The sequence below is a fragment of the Macaca fascicularis genome, chromosome 15 (genome assembly GCF_037993035.2).
Source record: "Macaca fascicularis isolate 582-1 chromosome 15, T2T-MFA8v1.1".
Taxonomy (NCBI): domain Eukaryota; kingdom Metazoa; phylum Chordata; class Mammalia; order Primates; family Cercopithecidae; genus Macaca; species Macaca fascicularis.
Genome location: NC_088389.1, coordinates 25,605,661 through 25,627,944, shown reverse-complemented (window position 1 = coordinate 25,627,944; position 22,284 = coordinate 25,605,661).

Sequence of the window (22,284 nt, the reverse complement as noted above, 5' to 3'; positions counted from 1 at the left end):
CAGTCTCCAAAGGGATCCGAAATATCTCTTCTCAGATTCCCCAGAAATAAGGCTAGCAAAGAGATCCACGAAATACAGATGTAACTCTGTGAGATGAATTAACAGAACACTAAGCAGTTTCTCAGAAAACTTCTTTCCAGATTTCATCGGAGGATATTTCCTTTTTCACCATAGCCCTCTATGGGCTTCCAAATATCACTTTGCCAATTCCACAAGAACTGTCTTAGCGAAAGGCTTCTTGAGGGGAAAGCTGTAACTCTGTGAGATGATTTCACCGAACACAAAGAAGTTTCTCAAAAAGTTTCTTTTTCTTTGTTATCGGAGGATATTTCCTTTGGCCCTACAGTCTCCAAAGGGATCCGAAATATCTCTTCTCAGATTCCCCAGAAATAAGGCTAGCAAAGAGATCCACGAAATACAGATGTAACTCTGTGAGATGAATTAACAGAACACTAAGCAGTTTCTCAGAAAACTTCTTTCCAGATTTCATCTGAGGATATTTCCTTTTTCCCCATAGCCCTCTATGGGCTTCCAAATATCACTTTGCCAATTCCACAAGAACTGTCTTAGCGAAAGGCTTCTTGAGGGGAAAGCTGTATCTCTGTGAGATGATTTCACAGAACACAAAGAAGTTTCTCAGAAAGCTTCTTTCTCTTTGTTATCAGAGGATATTTCCTTTGGCCCTATAGTCTTCAAAGGGATCCGAAATATCTGTTCTCAGATTCCACAGAAATAAGGCTAGCAAAGAGATCCACGAAATACAGATGTAACTCTGTGAGATGAATTAACAGAACACTAAGCAGTTTCTCAGAAAGCTTCTTTCCAGATTTCATCTGAGGATATTTCCTTTTTCACCATAGCCCTCTATGGGATTCCCAATATCACTTTGCCAATTCCACAAGAACTGTCTTAGCGAAAGGCTTCTTGAGGGGAAAGCTGTAACTCTGTGAGATGATTTCACAGAACACAAAGAAGTTTCTCAAAAAGTTTCTTTTTCTTTGTTATCGGAGGATATTTCCTTTGGCCCTACAGTCTCCAAAGGGATCCGAAATATCTCTTCTCAGATTCCCCAGAAATAAGGCTAGCAAAGAGATCCACGAAATACAGATGTAACTCTGTGAGATGAATTAACAGAACACTAAGCAGTTTCTCAGAAAACTTCTTTCCAGATTTCATCGGAGGATATTTCCTTTTTCACCATAGCCCTCTATGGGCTTCCAAATATCACTTTGCCAATTCCACAAGAACTGTCTTAGCGAAAGGCTTCTTGAGGGGAAAGCTCTAACTCTGTGAGATGATTTCACAGAACACAAAGAAGTTTCTCAAAAAGCTTCTTTCTCTTTGTTATCGGAGGTTATTTCCTTTGGCCCTATAGTCTTCAAAGGGATCCGAAAGATCTGTTCTCAGAGACCACAGAAATAAGGCTAGCAAAGAGATCCACGAAATACAGATGTAACTCTGTGAGATGAATTCACAGAACACTAAGCAGTTTCTCAGAAACCTTCTTTCCAGATTTCATCGGAGGATATTTCCTTTTTCACCATAGCCCTCTATGGGCTTCCCAATATCACTTTGCCAATTCCACAAGAACTGTCTTAGAGAAAGGCTTCTTCAGGGGAAAGCTGTAACTCTGTGAGATGATTTCGCAGAACACAAAGAGGTTTCTCAGAAAGCTTCTTTCTCTTTGTTATCGGAGGATATTTCCTTTGGCCCTATAGTCTTCAAAGGGATCCGAAATATCGGTTCTCACATTCCACAGAAATAAGGCTAGCAAAGACAAACACGAAATACAGATGTAACTCTGTGAGATGAATTAACAGAACACTAAGCAGTTTCTCAGAAAGCTTCTTTCCAGATTTCATTGGAGGATATTTCCTTTTTCACCATAGCCCTGAATGGGCTTCCAAATATCACTTTGCCAATTCCACAAGAACTGTCTTAGCGAAAGGCTCCTTCTAGGGAAAGCTGTAACTCTGTGAGATGATTTCACAGAACACAAAGAAGTTTCTCTTAAAGCTTCTTTCTCTTTGTTATCGGAGGATATTTCCTTTGGCCGTATAGTCTTCAAAGGGATCCGAAATATCTGTTCTCAGATTCCACAGAAATAAGGCTAGCAAAGAGATCCACGAAATACAGATGTAACTCTGTGAGATGAATTAACAGAACACTAAGCAGTTTCTCAGAACGCTTCTTTCCAGATTTAATCTGAGGATATTTCCTTTTTCACCATAGCCCTCTAGGGGCTTCCAGATAGCACTTTGCCAATTCCACAAGAACTGTCTTAGAGAAAGGCTTCTTGAGGGGAAAGCTGTAACTCTGTGAGATGATTTCACAGAACACAAAGAAATTTCTCAGAAAGCTTCTTTCTCTTTGTTATCGGAGGATACTTCTCTTCGCCCAATAGTCTTCAAAGGTATCCGAAATATCTGTTCTTAGTTTCCACAGAAATAAGGCTAGCAAAGAGATCCACGAAATACAGATGTAACTCGGTGAGATGAATTAACAGAACACTAAGCAGTTTCTCACAAAGCTTCTTTCCAGATTTCTTCTGAGGATATTTTCTTTTTCACCATAGCCCTCTATGGGCTTCCAAATATCACTTTACCAATTACACAATAAGTGTCTTAGCGAAAGGCTTCTTGACGGGAAAGCTGTAACTCTGTGAGATGATTTCACAGAACACAAAGAAGTTTCTAAGAAAGCTTCTTTCTCTTTGTTATCGGAGGATATTTCCTTTGGCCCTATAGTCTTCAAAGGGATCCGAAATATCTGTTCTCAGATTCCACAGAAATAAGGCTAGCAAAGAGATCCACGAAATACACATGTAACTCCGTGAGATGAATTAACAGAACACTAAGCAGTTTCTCAGAAAGCTTCTTTCCAGATTTCATCTGAGGATATTTCCTTTTTCAACCTAGCCCTCTATGGGCTTCCAAATATCACTTTGCCAATTCCACAAGAACTGTCTTAGCGAAAGGCTTCTTGAGGGGAAAGCTGTAACTCTGTGCGATGATTTCACAGAACACAAAGAAGTTTCTCAGAAAGCTTCTTTATCTTTGTTATCGGAGGATATTTCCTTTGGCCCTATAGTCTTCAAAGGGATCCGAAATACCTGTTCTCACATTCCACAGAAATAAGGCTCGCAAAAACAAGCACGAAATACAGATGTAACTTTGTGAGATGAATTAACAGAACACTAAGCAGTTTCTCAGAAAGCTTCTTTCCAGATTTCTTCGGAGGATATTTCCTTTTTCACCATAGCCCTGTATGGGCTTCCAAATATCACTTTGCCAATTCCACACGGAGTGTCTTAGCGAAAGGCTTCTTGAGGGGAAAGCTGTAACTCTGTGAGTTGATTTCACAGAACACAAAGAAGTTTCTCAGAAAGCTTCTTTCTCTTTGTTATCGGAGGATACTTCTTTTGGCCCAATAGTCTTCAAAGGGATCCCAAATATCTGTTCTCAGTTTCCACAGAAATAAGGCTAGCAAAGAGATCCACGAAATACAGATGTAACTCTGTGAGATGAATTAACAGAACCCTAAGCAGTTTCTCAGAAAGCTTCTTTCCAGATTTCATCTGAGGATATTTCCTTTTTCACGATAGCCCTCTAGGGGCTTCCAGATAGCACTTTGCCAATTCCACAAGAACTGTCTTAGCGAAAGGCTTCTTGAGGGGAAAGCTGTAACTCTGTGAGATGATTTCACAGAACACAAAGAAGTTTCTCAGAAAGCTTCTTTCTCTTTGTTATCGGAGGATACTTCTTTTGTCCCAATAATCTTCAAAGGGATCCCAAATATCTGTTCTCAGTTTCCACAGAAATAAGGCTAGCAAAGAGATCCACGAAATACAGATGTAACTCTGTGACATGAATTAACAGATCACTAAGCAGTTTCTCAGAAAGCTTCTTTCCAGATTTCATCTGAGGATATTTCCTTTTTCACCTTAGCCCTCTATGGGCATCCATATATCTCTTTGCCAATTCCACAAGAACTGTCTTAGCGAAAGGCTTCTTGAGGGGAAAGCTGTAACTCTGTGAGATGATTTCACAGAACACAAAGAAGTTTCTCAGAAAGCTTCTTTCTCTTTGTTATCGGAGGATATTTCCTTTGGCCCTATAGTCTTCAAAGGGATCCGAAATATCTGTTCTCAGATTCCACAGAAATAAGGCTAGCAAAGAGATCCACGAAATACAGATGTAACTCTGTGAGATGAATTAACAGAACACTAAGCAGTTTCTCAGAAAGCTTCTTTCCAGATTTCATCTGAGGATATTTCCTTTTTCACAATAGCCCTCTATGGGCTTCCAAATATCACTCTGTCAATTCCACAAGAACTGTCTTAGCGAAAGGCTTCTTGAGGGGAAAGCTGTAACTCTGTGAGATGATTTCACAGAACACAAAGAAGTTTCTCAGAAAGGTTCTTTCTCTTTGTTATCGGAGGATATTTCCTTTGGCCCTATAGTCTTCAAAGGGATCCGAAATATCTGTTCTCAGATTCCACAGAAATAAGGCTAGCAAAGAGATCCACGAAATACAGATGTAACTCTGTGAGATGAATTAACAGAACACTAAGCAGTTTCTCAGAAAGCTTCTTTCCAGATTTCATCTGAGGATATTTTCTTTTTCACAGTAGCCCTCTTTGGGCTTCAAAATATCACTTTGCCAATTCCACAAGAACTGTCTTAGCGAAAGGCTTCTTGACGGGAAAGCTGTAACTCTGTGAGATGATTTCACAGAACACAAAGAAGTTTCTAAGAAAGCTTCTTTCTCTTTGTTATCGGAGGATACTTCTTTTGGCCCAGTAGTCTTCAAATGGATCCGAAATATCTGTTCTCAGTTTCCACAGAAATAAGGCTAGCAAAGAGATCCACGAAATACAGATGTAACTCTGAGACATGAATTAACAGAACACTAAGCATTTTCTCAGAAAGCTTCTTTCCAGATTTCATCTGAGGATATTTCCTTTTTCACCATAGCCCTCTATGAGCATCCATATATCTCTTTACCAATTCCACAAGAACTGTCTTAGCGAAAGGTTTCTTGAGGGGAAAGCTGTAACTCTGTGAGATGATTTCACAGAACACAAAGAAGTTTCTCAGAAAGCTTCTTTCTCTTTGTTATCGGAGGATGTTTCCTTTGGCCCTATAGTCTTCAAAGGGATCCGAAATATCTGTTCTCAGATTCCACAGAAATAAGGCTAGCAAAGACATCCACGAAATACAGATGTAACTCTGTGAGATGAATTCACAGAACACTAAGCAGTTTCTCAGAAAGCTTCTTTCCAGATTTCATCTGAGGATATTTTCTTTTTCACAATAGCCCTCTATGGGCTTCCAAATATCACTTTGCCAATTCCACAAGAACTGTCTTAGCGAAAGGCTTCTTGACGGGAAAGCTGTAACTCTGTGAGATGATTTCACAGAACACAAAGAAGTTTCTAAGAAAGCTTCTTTCTCTTTGTTATCGGAGGATATTTCCTTTGGCCCTATAGTCTTCAAAGGGATCCGAAAAATCTGATCTCAGATTCCACAGAAATAAGTCTAGCAAAGAGATCCACGAAATACACATGTAACTCTGTGAGATGAATTAACAGAACCCTAAGCAGTTGCTCAGAAAGCTTCTTTCCAGATTTCATCTGAGGATATTTCCTTTTTCACCATAGCGCTCTATGGGCTTCCAAATATCACTTTGCCAATTCCACAAGAACTGTCTTAGCGAAAGGCTTCTTGAGGGGAAAGCTGTAACTCTGTGAGATGATTTCACAGAACACAAAGAAGTTTCTCAGAAAGCTTCTTTCTCTTTGTTATCGGAGTATATTTCCTTTGGCCCTATAGTCTTCAGAGGGATCCGAAATATCTGTTCTCAGTTTCCACAGAAATAAGGCTAGCAAAGAGATCCACGAAATACAGATGTAACTCTGTGAGATGAATTAACAGAACACTAAGCAGTTTCTCAGAAAGCTTCTTCCAAGATTTCATCTGAGGATATTTCCTTTTTCACCATAGCCCTCTTTGGGCATCCATATATCTCTTTGCCAATTCCACAAGAACTGTCTTAGCGAAAGGCTTCTTGACGGGAAAACTGTAACTCTGTGAGATGATTTCACAGAACACAAAGAAGTTTCTCTTAAAGCTTCTTTCTCTTTGTTATCGGAGGATATTTCCTTTGGCCCTATAGTCTTCAAAGGGATCCGAAATATCTGTTCTCAGATTCCACAGAAATAAGGCAAGCAAAGAGATCCACGAAATACAGATGTAACTCTGTGAGATGAATTAACAGAACACTAAGCAGTTTCTCAGAAAGCTTCTTTCCAGATTTCATCTGAGGATATTTCCTTTTTCACCATAGCCCTCTAGGGGCTTCCAGGTAGCACTTTGCCAATTCCACAAGAACTGTCTTAGCGAAAGGCTCCTTGAGGGGAAAGCTTTAACTCTGTGAGATGATTTCACAGAACACAAAGAAGTTTCTCAGAAAGCTTCTTTCTCTTTGTTATCGGAGGATACTTCTTTTGGCCCAACAGTCTTCAAAGGAATCCGAAATATCTGTTCTCAGTTTCCACAGAAATAAGGCTAGCAAAGAGATCCACGAAATACAGATGTAACTCTGTGAGATGAATTAACAGAACACTAAGCAGTTTCTCAGAAAGCTTCTTTCCAGATTTCATCTGAGGATATTTCCTTTTTCACCTTAGCCCTCTATGGGCATCCATATATCTCTTTGCCAATTCCACAAGAACTGTCTTAGCGAAAGGCTTCTTGAGGGGAAAGCTGTAACTCTGTGAGATGATTTCACACAACACAAAGAAGTTTCTCAAAAAGCTTCTTTCTCTTTGTTATTGGAGGATATTTCCTTTGGCCCTATAGTCTTCAAAGGGATCCGAAATATCTGTTCTCAGATTCCACAGAAATAAGGCTAGCAAAGAGATCCACGAAATACAGATGTAACTCTGTGAGATGAATTAAGAGAACACTACGCAGTTTCTCAGAAAGCTTCTTTCCAGATTTCATCTGAGGATATTTTCTTTTTCACAATAGCCCTCTATGGGCTTCCAAATATCACTTTGCCAATTCCACAAGTACTGTCTTAGCGAAAGGCTTCTTGACGGGAAAGCTGTAACTCTGTGAGATGATTTCACAGAACACAAAGAAGTTTCTAAGAAAGCTTCTTTCTCTTTGTTATCGGAGGATACTTCTTTTGGCCCAGTAGTCTTCAAATGGATCCGAAATATCTGTTCTCAGTTCCCACAGAAATAAGGCTAGCAAAGAGATCCACGAAATACAGATGTAACTCTGAGACATGAATTAACAGAACACTAAGCAGTTTCTCAGAAAGCTTCTTTCCAGATTTCATCTGAGGATATTTCCTTTTTCAACATAGCCCTCTATGGGCATCCATATATCTCTTTGCCAATTCCACAAGAACTGTCTTAGCGAAAGGCTTCTTGAGGGGAAAGCTGTAACTCTGTGAGATGATTTCACCGAACACAAAGAAGTTTCTCAGAAAGCTTCTTTCTCTTTGTTATCGGAGGATATTTCCTTTGGCCCTATAGTCTTCAAAGGGATCTGAAATATCTGTTCTCAGATTCCACAGAAATAAGGCTAGCAAAGAGATCCACGAAATACAGATGTAACTCTGTGAGATGAATTCACAGAACACTAAGCAGTTTCTCAGAAAGCTTCTTTCCAGATTTCATCTGAGGATATTTTCTTTTTCACAATAGCCCTCTATGGGCTTCCAAATATCACTTTGCCAATTCCACAAGAACTGTCTTAGCGAAAGGCTTCTTGACGGGAAAGCTGTAACTCTGTGAGATGATTTCACAGAACACAAAGAAGTTTCTAAGAAAGCTTCTTTCTCTTTGTTATCGGAGGATATTTCCTTTGGCCCTATAGTCTTCAAAGGGATCCGAAAAATCTGTTCTCAGATTCCACAGAAATAAGGCTAGCAAAGAGATCCACGAAATACACATGTAACTCTGTGAGATGAATTAACAGAACACTAAGCAGTTGCTCAGAAAGCTTCTTTCCAGATTTCATCTGAGGATATTTCCTTTTTCACCATAGCGCTCTATGGGCTTCCAAATATCACTTTGCCAATTCCACAAGAACTGTCTTAGCGAAAGGCTTCTTGAGGGGAAAGCTGTAACTCTGTGAGATGATTTCACAGAACACAAAGAAGTTTCTCAGAAAGCTTCTTTCTCTTTGTTATCGGAGGATATTTCCTTTGGCCCTATAGTCTTCAGAGGGATCCGAAATATCTGTTCTCAGTTTCCACAGAAATAAGGCTAGCAAAGAGATCCACGAAATACAGATGTAACTTTGTGAGATGAATTAACAGAACACTAAGCAGTTTCTCAGAAAGCTTCTTCCAAGATTTCATCTGAGGATATTTCCTTTTTCACCATAGCCCTCTTTGGGCATCCATATATCTCTTTGCCAATTCCACAAGAACTGTCTTAGCGAAAGGCTTCTTGAGGGGAAAGCTGTAACTCTGTGAGATGATTTCACAGAACACAAAGAAGTTTCTCAGAAAGCTTCTTTCTCTTTGTTATCGGAGGATATTTCCTTTGGCCCTATAGTCTTCAAAGGGATCCGAAATATCTGTTCTCAGATTCCACAGAAATAAGGCTAGCAAAGAGATCCACGAAATACAGATGTAACTCTGTGAGATGAATTAACAGAACACTAAGCAGTTTCTCAGAAAGCTTCTTTCCAGATTTCATCTGAGGATATTTCCTTTTTCACCATAGCCCTCTAGGGGCTTCCAGGTAGCACTTTGCCAATTCCACAAGAACTGTCTTAGCGAAAGGCTTCTTGACGGGAAAGCTGTAACTCTGTGAGATGATTTCACAGAACACAAAGAAGTTTCTAAGAAAGCTTCTTTCTCTTTGTTATCGGAGGATATTTCCTTTGGCCCTATAGTCTTCAAAGGGATCCGAAAAATCTGTTCTCAGATTCCACAGAAATAAGGCTAGCAAAGAGATCCACGAAATACAGATGTAACTCTGTGAGATGAATTAACAGAACACTAAGCAGTTTCTCAGAAAGCTTCTTTCCAGATTTCATCTGAGGATATTTCCTTTTTCACCATAGCCCTCTATGGGCTTCCAAATATCACTTTGCCAATTCCACAAGAACTGTCTTAGCGAAAGGCTTCTTGAGGGGAAAGCTGTAACTCTGTGAGATGATTTCAAAGAACACAAAGAAGTTTCTCAGAAAGCTTCTTTCTGTTTGTTATCGGAGGACATTTCCTTTGGCATTATAGTCTTCAAAGGGATCCGAAATATCTGTTCTCAGATTCCACAGAAATAAGACTAGCAAAGAGATTCACGAAATACAGATGTAACTCTGTGAGATGAATTCACAGAACACTAAGCAGTTTCTCGGAAAGCTTCTTTTCAGATTTCATCTGAGGATATTTCCTTTTTCACCATAGCCCTCTATGGGCTTCCAAATATCACTTTGCCAATTCCACAAGAACTGTCTTAGCGAAAGGCTTCTTGAGGGGAAAGCTGTAACTCTGTGAGATGATTTCACAGAACACAAAGAAGTTTCTCAGAAAGGTTCTTTCTCTTTGTTATCGGAGGATATTTCCTTTGGCCCTATAGTCTTCAATGGGATCCGAAATATCTGTTCTGTTTCCACAGAAATAAGGCTAGCAAAGAGATCCACGAAATACAGATGTAACTCTGTGAGATGAATTAACAGGACACTAAGCAGTTTCTCAGAAAGCTTCTTCCAAGATTTCATCTGAGGATATTTCCCTTTTCACCATAACCCTCTTTGGGCATCCATATATCACTTTGCCAATTCCACAAGAACTGTCTTAGCGAAAGGCTTCTTGACGGGAAAGCTGTAACTCTGTGAGATGATTTCACAGAACACAAAGAAGTTTCTAAGAAAGCTTCTTTCTCTTTGTTATCGGAAGGTATTTCCTTTGGCCCTATAGTCTTCTAAGGGATCCGAAATATCTGTTCTCAGATTCCACAGAAATAAGGCTAGCAAAGAGATCCACGAAATACACATGTAACTCTGTGAGATGAATTAACAGAACACTAAGCAGTTTCTCAGAAAGCTTCTTTCCAGATTTCATCTGAGGATATTTCCTTTTTCAACCTAGCCCTCTATGGGCTTCCAAATATCACTTTGCCAATTCCACAAGAACTGTCTTAGCGAAAGGCTTCTTGAGGGGAAAGCAGTAACTCTGTGAGATGATTTCACAGAACACAAAGAAGTTTCTCAGAAAGCTTCTTTATCTTTGTTATCGGAGGATATTTCCTTTGGCCCTATAGTCTTCAAAGGGATCCGAAATACCTGTTCTCACATTCCACAGAAATAAGGCTCGCAAAGACAAGCACGAAATACAGATGTAACTTTGTGAGATGAATTAACAGAACACTAAGCAGTTTCTCAGAAAGCTTCTTTCCAGATTTCTTCGGAGGATATTTCCTTTTTCACCATAGCCCTGTATGGGCTTCCAAATATCACTTTGCCAATTCCACACGGAGTGTCTTAGCGAAAGGCTTCTTGAGGGAAAGCTGTAACTCTGTGAGATGATTTCACAGAACACAAAGAATTTTCTTAGAAAGCTTCTTTCTCTTTGTTATCGGAGGATACTTCTTTTGGCCCAATAGTCTTCAAAGGGATCCCAAATATCTGTTCTCAGTTTCCACAGAAATAAGACTAGCAAAGAGATCCACGAAATACAGATGTAACTCTGTGAGATTAATTAACAGAACACTAAGCAGTTTCTCATAAAGCTTCTTCCAAGATTTCATCTGAGGATATTTCCTTTTTCACCATAGCCCTCTTTTGGCATCCATATATCTCTTTGCCAATTGCACAAGAACTGTCTTAGCGAAAGGCTTCTTGACGGGAAAGCTGTAACTCTCTGAGATGATTTCACAGAACACAAAGAAGTTTCCCTTAAGGTTTCTTTCTCTTTGTTATCGGAGGATATTTCCTTTGGCCATATAGTCTTCAAAGGGATCCGAAATATCTGTTCTCAGATTCCACAGAAATAAGGCTAGCAAAGAGATCCACGAAATACAGATGTAACTCTGTGAGATGAATTAACAGAACACTAAGCAGTTTCTCAGAAAGCTTCTTTCCAGATTTCATCTGAGGATATTTCCTTTTTCACCATAGCCCTCTAGGGGCTTCCAGATAGCACTTTGCCAATTCCACAAGAACTGTCTTAGCGAAAGGCTTCTTGAGGGGAAAGCTGTAACTCTGTGAGATGATTTCACAGAACACAAAGAAGTTTCTCAGAAAGCTTCTTTCTCTTTGTTATCGGAGGATACTTCTTTTGGCCCAATAGTCTTCAAAGGGGTAAGAAATATCTGTTCTCAGTTTCCACAGAAATAAGGTTAGCAAAGAGATCCACGAAATACAGATGTAACTCTGTGAGATGAGTTAACAGAACACTAAGCAGTTTCTCAGAAAGCTTCTTTCCAGATTTCATCTGAGGATATCTGCTTTTTCACCTTAGCCCTCTATGGGCATCCATATATCTCTTTGCCAATTCCACAAGAACTGTCTTAGCGAAAGGCTTCTTGAGGGGAAAGCTGTAACTCTGTGAGATGATTTCACAGAACACAAAGAAGTTTCTCAGAAAGCTTCTTTCTCTTTGTTATCGGAGGATATTTCCTTTGGCCCTATAGTCTTCAAAGGGATCCGAAATATCTGTTCTCAGATTCCACAGAAATAAGGCTAGCAAAGAGATCCACGAAATACAGATGTAATCTCTGAGATGAATTCACAGAACACTAAGCAGTTTCTCAGAAAGCTTCTTTCGAGATTTCATCTGAGGATATTTTCTTTTTCACAATAGCCCTCTATGGGCTTCCAAATATCACTTTGCCAATTGCACAAGAACTGTCTTACCGAAAGGCTTCTTGACAGGAAAGCTGTAACTCTGTGAGATGATTTCACAGAACACAAAGAAGTTTCTAGGAAAGCTTCTTTCTCTTTGTTATCGGAGGATATTTCCTTTGGCCCTATAGTCTTCAAAGGGATCCGAAAAATCTGTTCTCAGATTCCACAGAAATAAGGCTAGCAAAGAGATCCACGGAATACACATGTAACTCTGTGAGATGAATTAACAGAACACTAAGCAGTTTCTCAGAAAGCTTCTTCCAAGATTTCATCTGAGGATATTTCCCTTTTCACCATAACCCTCTTTGGGCATCCATATATCTCTTTGCGAATTCCACAAGAACTGTCTTAGCGGAAGGCTTCTTGACGGGAAAGCTGTAACTCTGTGAGATGATTTCACAGAACACAAAGAAGTTTCTCTTTAAGCTTCTTTCTCTTTGTTATCGGAGGATATTTCCTTTGGCCGTATAGTCTTCAAAGGGATCCGAAATATCTGTTCTCAGATTCCACAGAAATAAGGCTAGCAAAGAGATCCACGAAATACAGATTTAACTCTGTGAGATGAATTAACAGAACACTAAGCAGTTTCTCAGAAAGCTTCTTTCCAGATTTCATCTGAGGATATTTCCTTTTTCACCATAGCCCTCAAGGGGCTTCCAGATAGCAATTTGCCAATTCCACAAGAACTGTCTTAGCGAAAGGCTTCTTGAGGGGAAAGCTGTAAATCTGTGAGATGATTTCAAATAACACAAAGAAGTTTCTCAGAAAGCTTCTTTCTCTTTGTTATCAGAGGATACTTCTTTTCGCCCAATAGTCTTCAAAGGGATCCGAAATATCTGTTCTCAGTTTCCACAGCAATAAGGCTAGCAAAGAGATCCACGAAATACAGATATAACTCTGTGAGATGAATTAACAGAACACTAACCAGTTTCTCAGAAAGCTTCTTTCCATATTTTATCTAGGGATAATTCCTTTTTCACCATAGCCCTCTGGGGCTTCCAAATATCACATTGCCAATTCCACAAGAACTGTCTTAGCAAAAGGCTTTTTGAGGGGAAAGCTGTAACTCTGTGAGATGATTTCACAGAACACAAAGAAGTTTCTCAGAAAGCTTCTTTCTCTTTGTTATCGGAGGATATTTCCTTTGGCCCAATAGTCTTCAAAGGGATCCGAAATATCTGTTCTCAGATTCCACAGAAATAAGGCTAGCAAAGAGATCCACGAAATACACATGTAACTCTGTGAGATGAATTCACAGAACACTAAGCAGTTTCTCAGAAAGCTTCTTTCCAGATTTCATCTGAGGATATTTTCTTTTTCACAATAGCCCTCTATGGGCTTCCAAATATCACTTTGCCAATTCCACAAGAACTGTCTTAGCGAAAGGCTTCTTGAGGGGAAAGCTGTAACTCTGTGAGATGATTTCACAGAACAGAAAGAAGTTTCTAAGAAAGCTTCTTTCTCTTTGTTATCGGAGGATATTTCCTTTGGCCCTATAGTCTTCAAAGGGATCCGAAAAATCTGTTCTCAGATTCCACAGAAATAAGGCTAGCAAAGATATCCACGGAATACACATGTAACTCTGTGAGATGAATTAACAGAACACTAAGCAGTTGCTCAGAAAGCTTCTTTCCAGATTTCATCTGAGGATATTTCCTTTTTCACCATAGCGCTCTATGGGCTTCCCAATATCACATTGCCAATTCCACAAGAACTGTCTTAGCGAAAGGCTTCTTGAGGGGAAAGCTGTAACTCTGTGAGATGATTTCACAGAACACAAAGAAGTTTCTCAGAAAGGTTCTTTCTGTTTGTTATCGGAGGATATTTCCTTTGGCCCTATAGTCTTCAAAGTGATCCGAAATATCTGTTCTCAGTTTCCACAGAAATAAGCCTAGCAAAGAGATCCACGAAATACAGATGTAACTCTGTGAGATGAATTAACAGAACACTAAGCAGTTTCTCAGAAAGTTTCTTCCAAGATTTCATCTGAGGATATTTCCTTTTTCACCATAGCCCTCCTTGGGCATCCATATATCTCTTTGCCAATTCCACAAGAACTGTCTTAGCGAAAGGCTTCTTGACGGGAAAACTGTAACTCCGTGAGATGATTTCACAGAACACAAAGAAGTTTCTCTTAAAGCTTCTTTCTCTTTGTTATCGGAGGATATTTCCTTTGGCCCTATAGTCTTCAAAGGGATCCGAAATATCTGATCTCAGATTCCACAGAAATAAGGCTAGCAAAGAGATCCACGAAATACAGATGTAACTCTGTGAGATGAATTAACAGAACACTAAGCAGTTTCTCAGAAAGCTTCTTTCCAGATTTCTTCTGAGGATATTTCCTTTTTCACCGTAGCTCTCTAGTGTCTTCCAGGTAGCATTTTGCCAATTCCACAAGAACTGTCTTAGCGAAAGGCTTCTTGAGGGGAAAGCTGTAACTCTGTGAGATGATTTCACAGAACACAAAGAAGTTTCTCAGAAAGCTTCTTTCTCTTTGTTATCGGAGGATACTTCTTTTGGCCCAATAGTCTTCCAAGGGATCCGAAATATCTGTTCTCAGATTCCACAGAAATAAGGCTAGCAAAGAGATCCACGAAATACAGATGTAACTCTGTGAGATGAATTAACAGAACACTAAGCAGTTTCTCAGAAAGCTTCTTTCCAGATTTCATCTGAGGATATTTTCTTTTTTACAATAGCCCTCTATGGGCTTCCAAATATCACTTTGCCAATTGCACAAGAACTGTCTTACCGAAAGGCTTCTTGACGGGAAAGCTGTAACTCTGTGAGATGATTTCACAGAACACAAAGAAGTTTCTAAGAAAGCTTCTTTCTCTTTGTTATCGGAGGATATTTCCTTTGGCCCTATAGTCTTCAAAGGGATCCGAAAAATCTGTTCTCAGATTCCACAGAAATAAGGCTAGCAAAGAGATCCACGGAATACACATGTAACTCTGTGAGATGAATTAACAGAACACTAAGCAGTTTCTCAGAAAGCTTCTTCCAAGATTTCATCTGAGGATATTTCCCTTTTCACCATAACCCTCTTTGGGCATCCATATATCTCTTTGCGAATTCCACAAGAACTGTCTTAGCGGAAGGCTGCTTGACGGGAAAGCTGTAACTCTGTGAGATGATTTCACAGAACACAAAGAAGTTTCTCTTTAAGCTTCTTTCTCTTTGTTATCGGAGGATATTTCCTTTGGCGGTATAGTCTTCAAAGGGATCCGAAATATCTGTTCTCAGATTCCACAGAAATAAGGCTAGCAAAGAGATCCACGAAATACAGATTTAACTCTGTGAGATGAATTAACAGAACACTAAGCAGTTTCTCAGAAAGCTTCTTTCCAGATTTCATCTGAGGATATTTCCTTTTTCACCATAGCCCTCAAGGGGCTTCCAGATAGCACTTTGCCAATTCCACAAGAACTGTCTTAGCGAAAGGCTTCTTGAGGGGAAAGCTGTAAATCTGTGAGATGATTTCAAAGAACACAAAGAAGTTTCTCAGAAAGCTTCTTTCTCTTTGTTATCAGAGGATACTTCTTTTCGCCCAATAGTCTTCAAAGGGATCCGAAATATCTGTTCTCAGTTTCCACAGCAATAAGGCTAGCAAAGAGATCCACGAAATACAGATATAACTCTGTGAGATGAATTAACAGAACACTAACCAGTTTCTCAGAAAGCTTCTTTCCATATTTTATCTAGGGATAATTCCTTTTTCACCATAGCCCTCTGGGGCTTCCAAATATCACATTGCCAATTCCACAAGAACTGTCTTAGCAAAAGGCTTTTTGAGGGGAAAGCTGTAACTCTGTGAGATGATTTCACAGAACACAAAGAAGTTTCTCAGAAAGCTTCTTTCTCTTTGTTATCGGAGGATATTTCCTTTGGCCCTATAGTCTTCAAAGGGATCCGAAATATCTGTTCTCAGATTCCACAGAAATAATGCTAGCAAAGAGATCCAAGAAATACAGATGTAACTCTGTGAGATGAATTCACAGAACACTAAGCAGTTTCTCAGAAAGCTTCTTTCCAGATTTCATCTGAGGATATTTTCTTTTTCACAATAGCCCTCTATGGGCTTCCAAATATCACTTTGCCAATTCCACAAGAACTGTCTTAGCGAAAGGCTTCTTGACGGGAAAGCTGTAACTCTGTGAGATGATTTCACAGAACACAAAGAAGTTTCTAAGAAAGCTTCTTTCTCTTTGTTATCGGAGGATATTTCCTTTGGCCCTATAGTCTTCAAAGGGATCCGAAAAATCTGTTCTCAGATTCCACAGAAATAAGGCTAGCAAAGATATCCACGGAATACACATGTAACTCTGTGAGATGAATTAACAGAACACTAAGCAGTTGCTCAGAAAGCTTCTTTCCAGATTTCATCTGAGGATATTTCCTTTTTCACCATAGCGCTCTATGGGCTTCCAAATATCACATTGCCAATTCCACAAGAACTGTCTTAGTGAAAGGCTTCTTGAGGGGAAAGCTGTAACTCTGTGAGATGATTTCACAGAACACAAAGAAGTTTCTCAGAAAGGTTCTTTCTCTTTGTTATCGGAGGATATTTCCTTTGGCCCTATAGTCTTCAAAGGGATCCGAAATATCTGTTCTCAGTTTCCACAGAAATAAGGCTAGCAAAGAGATCCACGAAATACAGATGTAACTCTGTGAGATGAATTAACAGAACACTAAGCAGTTTCAGAAAGTTTCTTCCAAGATTTCATCTGAGGATATTTCCTTTTTCACCATAGCCCTCTTTGGGCATCCATATATCTCTTTGCCAATTCCACAAGAACTGTCTTAGTGAAAGGCTTCTTGACGGGAAAACTGTAACTCCGTGAGATGATTTCACAGAACACAAAGAAGTTTCTCTTAAAGCTTCTTTCTCTTTGTTATCGGAGGATATTCCCTTTGGCCCTATAGTCTTCAAAGGGATCCGAAATATCTGATCTCAGATTCCACAGAAATAAGGCTAGCAAAGAGATCCACGAAATACAGATGTAACTCTGTGAGATGAATTAACAGAACACTAAGCAGTTTCTCAGAAAGCTTCTTTCCAGATTTCTTCTGAGGATATTTCCTTTTTCACCATAGCCCTCTAGTGTCTTCCAGGTAGCATTTTGCCAATTCCACAAGAACTGTCTTAGCGAAAGGCTTCTTGAGGGGAAAGCTGTAACTCTGTGAGATGATTTCACAGAACACAAAGAAGTTTCTCAGAAAGCTTCTTTCTCTTTGTTATCGGAGGATACTTCTTTTGGCCCAATAGTCTTCCAAGGGATCCGAAATATCTGTTCTCAAATTCCACAGAAATAAGGCTAGCAAAGAGATCCACGAAATACAGATGTAACTCTGTGAGATGAATTAACAGAACACTAAGCAGTTTCTCAGAAAGCTTCTTTCCAGATTTCTTCGGAGGATATTTTCTTTTTCACCATAGCCCTCTATGGGCTTCCCAATATCACTTTGCCAATTCCACAAGAAGTGTCTTAGCGAAAGGCTTCTTGACGGGAAAGCTGTAACTCTGTGAGATGATTTCACAGAACACAAAGAAGTTTCTAAGAAAGCTTCTTTCTCTTTGTTATCGGAGGATATTTCCTTTGGCCCTATAGTCTTCAAAGGGATCCGAAATATCTGTTCTCAGATTCCACAGAAATAAGGCTAGCAAAGAGATCCACGAAATACACATGTAACTCTGTGAGATGAATTAACAGAACACTAAGCAGTTTCTCAGAAAGCTTCTTTCCAGATTTCATCTGAGGATATTTCCTTTTTCTACCTAGCGCTCTATGGGCTTCCAAATATCACTTTGCCAATTCCACAAGAACTGTCTTAGCGAAAGGCTTCTTGAGGGGAAAGCTGTAACTCTGTGAGATGATTTCACAGAACACAAAGAAGTTTCTCAGAAAGCTTCTTTATCTTTGTTATCGGAGGATATTTCCTTTGGCCCTATAGTCTTCAAAGGGATCCGAAATACCTGTTCTCACATTCCACAGAAATAAGGCTCGCAAAGAGAAGCACGAAATACAGATGTAACTTTGTGAGATGAATTAACAGAACACTAAGCAGTTTCTCCAAAAGCTTCTTTCCAGATTTCTTCGGAGGATATTTCCTTTTTCACCATAGCTCTGTATGGGCTTCCAAATATCACTTTGCCAATTCCACACGGAGTGTCTTAGCGAAAGGCTTCTTGAGGGGAAAGCTGTAACTCTGTGAGATGATTTCACAGAACACAAAGAAGTTTCTCAGAAAGCTTCTATCTCTTTGTTATCGGAGGATACTTCTTTTGGCCCAATAGTCTTCAAAGGGATCCCAAATATCTGTTCTCAGTTTCCACAGAAATAAGGCTAGCAAAGAGATCCACGAAATACAGATGTAACTCTGTGAGATTAATTAAGAGAACACTAAGCAGTTTCTCATAAAGCTTCTTCCAAGATTTCATCTGAGGATATTTCCTTTTTCACCATAGCCCTCTTTTGGCATCCATATATCTCTTTGCCAATTCCACAAGAACTGTCTTAGCGAAAGGCTTCTTGACGGGAAAGCTGTAACTCTGTGAGATGATTTCACAGAACACAAAGAAGTTTCTCTTAAAGCTTCTTTCTCTTTGTTATCGGAGGATATTTCCTTTGGCCATATAGTCTTCAAAGGGATCCGAAATATCTGTTCTCAGATTCCACAGAAATAAGGCTAGCAAAGAGATCCACGAAATACAGATGTAACTCTGTGAGATTAATTAACAGAACACTAAGCAGTTTCTCAGAAAGCTTCTTTCCAGATTTCATCTGAGGATATTTCCTTTTTCACCTTAGCCCTCTATGGGCATCCATATATCTCTTTGCCAATTCCACAAGAACTGTCTTAGCGAAAGGCTTCTTGAGGGGAAAGCTGTAACTCTGTGAGATGATTTCACAGAACACAAAGAAGTTTCTCAGAAAGCTTCCTTCTCTTTGTTATCGGAGGATATTTCCTTTGGCCCTATAGTCTTCAAAGGGATCCGAAATATCTGTTCTCAGATTCCACAGAAATAAGGCTAGCAAAGAGATCCACGAAATACAGATATAACTCTGTGAGATGAATTAACAGAACACTAACCAGTTTCTCAGAAAGCTTCTTTCCATATTTTATCTAGGGATATTTCCTTTTTCACCATAGCCCTCTAGGGGCTTCCCAATATCACTTTGCCAATTACACAAGAACTGTCTTAGCGAAAGGCTTCTTGAGGGGAAAGCTGTAACTCTGAGAGATGATTTCACAGAACACAAAGAAGTTTCTCAGAAAGCTTCTTTCTCTTTGTTATCGGAGGATATTTCCTTTGGCCCTATAGTCTTCAAAGGGATCCGAGATATCTGTTCTCAGATTCCACAGAAATAATGCTAGCAAAGAGATCCACGAAATACAGATGTAACTCTGTGAGATGAATTCACAGAACACTAAGCAGCTTCTCAGAAAGCTTCTTTCCAGATTTCATCTGAGGATATTTCCTTTTTCCCCATAGCCCTCTTTGGGCTTCCAAATATCACTTTGCCAATTTCACAAGAACTGCCTTATCGAAAGGCTTCTTGAGGGGAAAGCTGTAACTCTGTGAGATGATTTCACAGAACACAAAGAAGTTTCTCAGAAAGCTTCTTTCTCTTTGTTTTCGGAGGATATTTCCTTTGGCCCTATAGTCTTTAAAGGGATCCGAAATATATGTTCTCAGATTCCACAGAAATAAGGCCAACAAAGAGACCCACGAAATACAGATGTAACTCTGTGAGATGCATTAAGAGAACACTAAGCAGTTTCTCAGAAAGCTTCTTTCCAGATTTCATATGAAGATACTTCCTTTTTCACCATAGCCCTCTATGGGCTTCTCAATATCACTTTGCCAATTCCACAAGAACTGTCTTAGCGAAAGGCTCCTTCTACGGAAAGCTGTAACTCTGTGAGATGATTTCACAGAACACAAAGAATTTTCTGAGAAAGCTTCTTTATCTTTGTTATCGGAGGATATTTCCTTTGGCCCTATAGTCTTCAAAGGGATCCGAAATATCTGTTCTCAGATTCCACAGAAATAAGGCTAGCAAAGAGATCCACGAAATACAGATGTAACTCTGTGAGGTGAATTAACAGAACACTAAGCAGTTTCTCAGAAAGCTTCTTTCCAGATTTTATCTAGGGATATTTCCTTTTCACCATAGCCCTCTTGGGGCTTCCATATATCACTTTGCCATTTCCACAAGAACTGTCTTAGTGAAAGGCTTCTTGACGGGAAAGCTGTAACTCTGTGAGATGATTTCACAGAACACAAAGAAGTTTCTCAGAAAGCTTCTTTCTCTTTGTTATCGGAGGATATTTCCTTTGGCCCTATAGTCTTCAAAGCGATCCGAAATATCTGTTCTCAGATTCCACAGAAATAAGGCTAGCAAAGAGATCCACGAAATACAGATGTAACTCTGTGAGATGAATTAACAGAAGACTAAGCAGTTTCTCAGAAAGCTTCTTTCCAGATTTCATCTGAGGATATTTCCTTTTTCACCATAGAACTCTAAGGGCTTCCAAATATCACTTTGCCAATTCCACAAGAACTGTCTTAGCAAAAGGCTTCTTGAGGGGAAAGCTGTAACTCTGTGAGATGATTTCACAGAACAAAAAGAAGTTTCTCAGAAAGCTTCTTTCTCTTTGTTATCGGATTATATTTCCTTTGGCCCTATAGTCTTCAAAGGGATCCGAAATATCTGTTCTCAGATTCCACAGAAATAAGGCTAGCAAAGAGATCCACGAAAAAATACAGATGTAACTACGTGAGATAAATTAACAGAACACTAAGCAGTTTCTTAGAAAGCTTCTTTCCAGATTTCATCTGAGGATATTTCGTTTTTCACCATAGCCCTCTAGGGGCTTCCAAATATCACTTTGCCAATTCCACAAGAACTGTCTTAGCGAAGGGCTTCTTGAGGGTAAGCTGTAACTCTGTGAGATGATTTCACAGAACACAAAGAAGTTTCTCAGAAAGCTTCTTTCTCTTTGTTTTCGGAGGATATTTCCTTTGGCCCTATAGTCTTCAAAGGGATCCGAAATATCTGTTCTCAGATTCCACAGAAATAAGGCTAGCAAAGAGATCCACGAAATACAGATATAACTCTGTGAGATGAATTAACAGAACACTAATCAGTTCTTCAGAAATCTTCTTTCCAGATTTCATCTCAGGATATTTCCTTTTTCAACATAGCGCTCCATGGGCTTCCAAATATCACTCTGCCAATTCCACAAGAACTGTCTTAGCGAAAGGCTTCTTGAGGGGAAAGCTGTAACTCCTTGAGATGATTTCACAGAACACAAAGAAGTTTCTCAGAAAGCTTCTTTCTCTTTGTTATCGGAGGATATTTCCTTTGGCCCTATAGTCTTCAAAGGGATCCGAAATATCTGTTCTGAGATTCCACAGAAATAAGGCTAGCAAAGAGATCCACGAAATACAGATGTAACTCTGTGAGATGAATTAACAGAACACTAAGCAGTTCTTCAGAAAGCTTCTTTCCAGATTTCATCTGAGGATATTTCCTTTTTCACCATAGCCCTCTAAGGGCTTCCCAATATCACTTTGCCAATTCCACAAGAACTGTCTTAGCGAAAGGCTTCTTCTAGAGAAAGCTGTATCTCTGTGAGATGATTTCACAGAACACAAAGAAGTTTCTCAGAAAGCTTCTTTCTCTTTGTTATCGGAGGATATTTCCTTTGGCCCTATATTCTTCAAAGGGATCCGAAATATTTGCTCTCAGATTCCACAGAAATAAGGCTAGCAAAGAGATCCACGAAATACAGATGTAACTCTGTGAGATGAATTAACAGAACACTAAGCAGTTTCTCAGAAAGCTTCTTTCCAGATTTCATCTGAGGATATTTCCTTTTTCACCATAGCCCTCTATGGGCTTCCATATATCACTTTGCCTATTCCACAAGCACTGTCTTAGCGAAAGGCTTCTTGAGGGGAAAGCTGTAACTCTGTGAGATGATTTCACAGAACACAAAGAAGTTTCTCAGAAAGCTTCTTTCTCTTTATTATCGGAGGATATTTCCTTTGGCCCTATTGTCTTCAAGGGGATCCGAAATATCTGTTCTCAGATTCCACAGAAATAAGGCTAGCAAAGAGATCCACGAAATACAGATGTAACTCTGTGAGATGTACTAACAGAACACTAAGCAGTTTCTCAGAAAGCTTCTTTCCAGATTTCATCTGAGGATATTTCCTTTTTCACCATAGCCCTCTGTGGGCTTCCAAATATCACTTTGCCAATTCCACAAGAATTGTCTTAGCGAAACTCTTCTTGACGGGAAAGCTGTAACTCTGTGAGAAGATTTCACAGAACACAAAGAAGTTTCTCAGAAAGCTTCTTTCTCTTTGTTATCGGAGAATATTTCCTTTGGC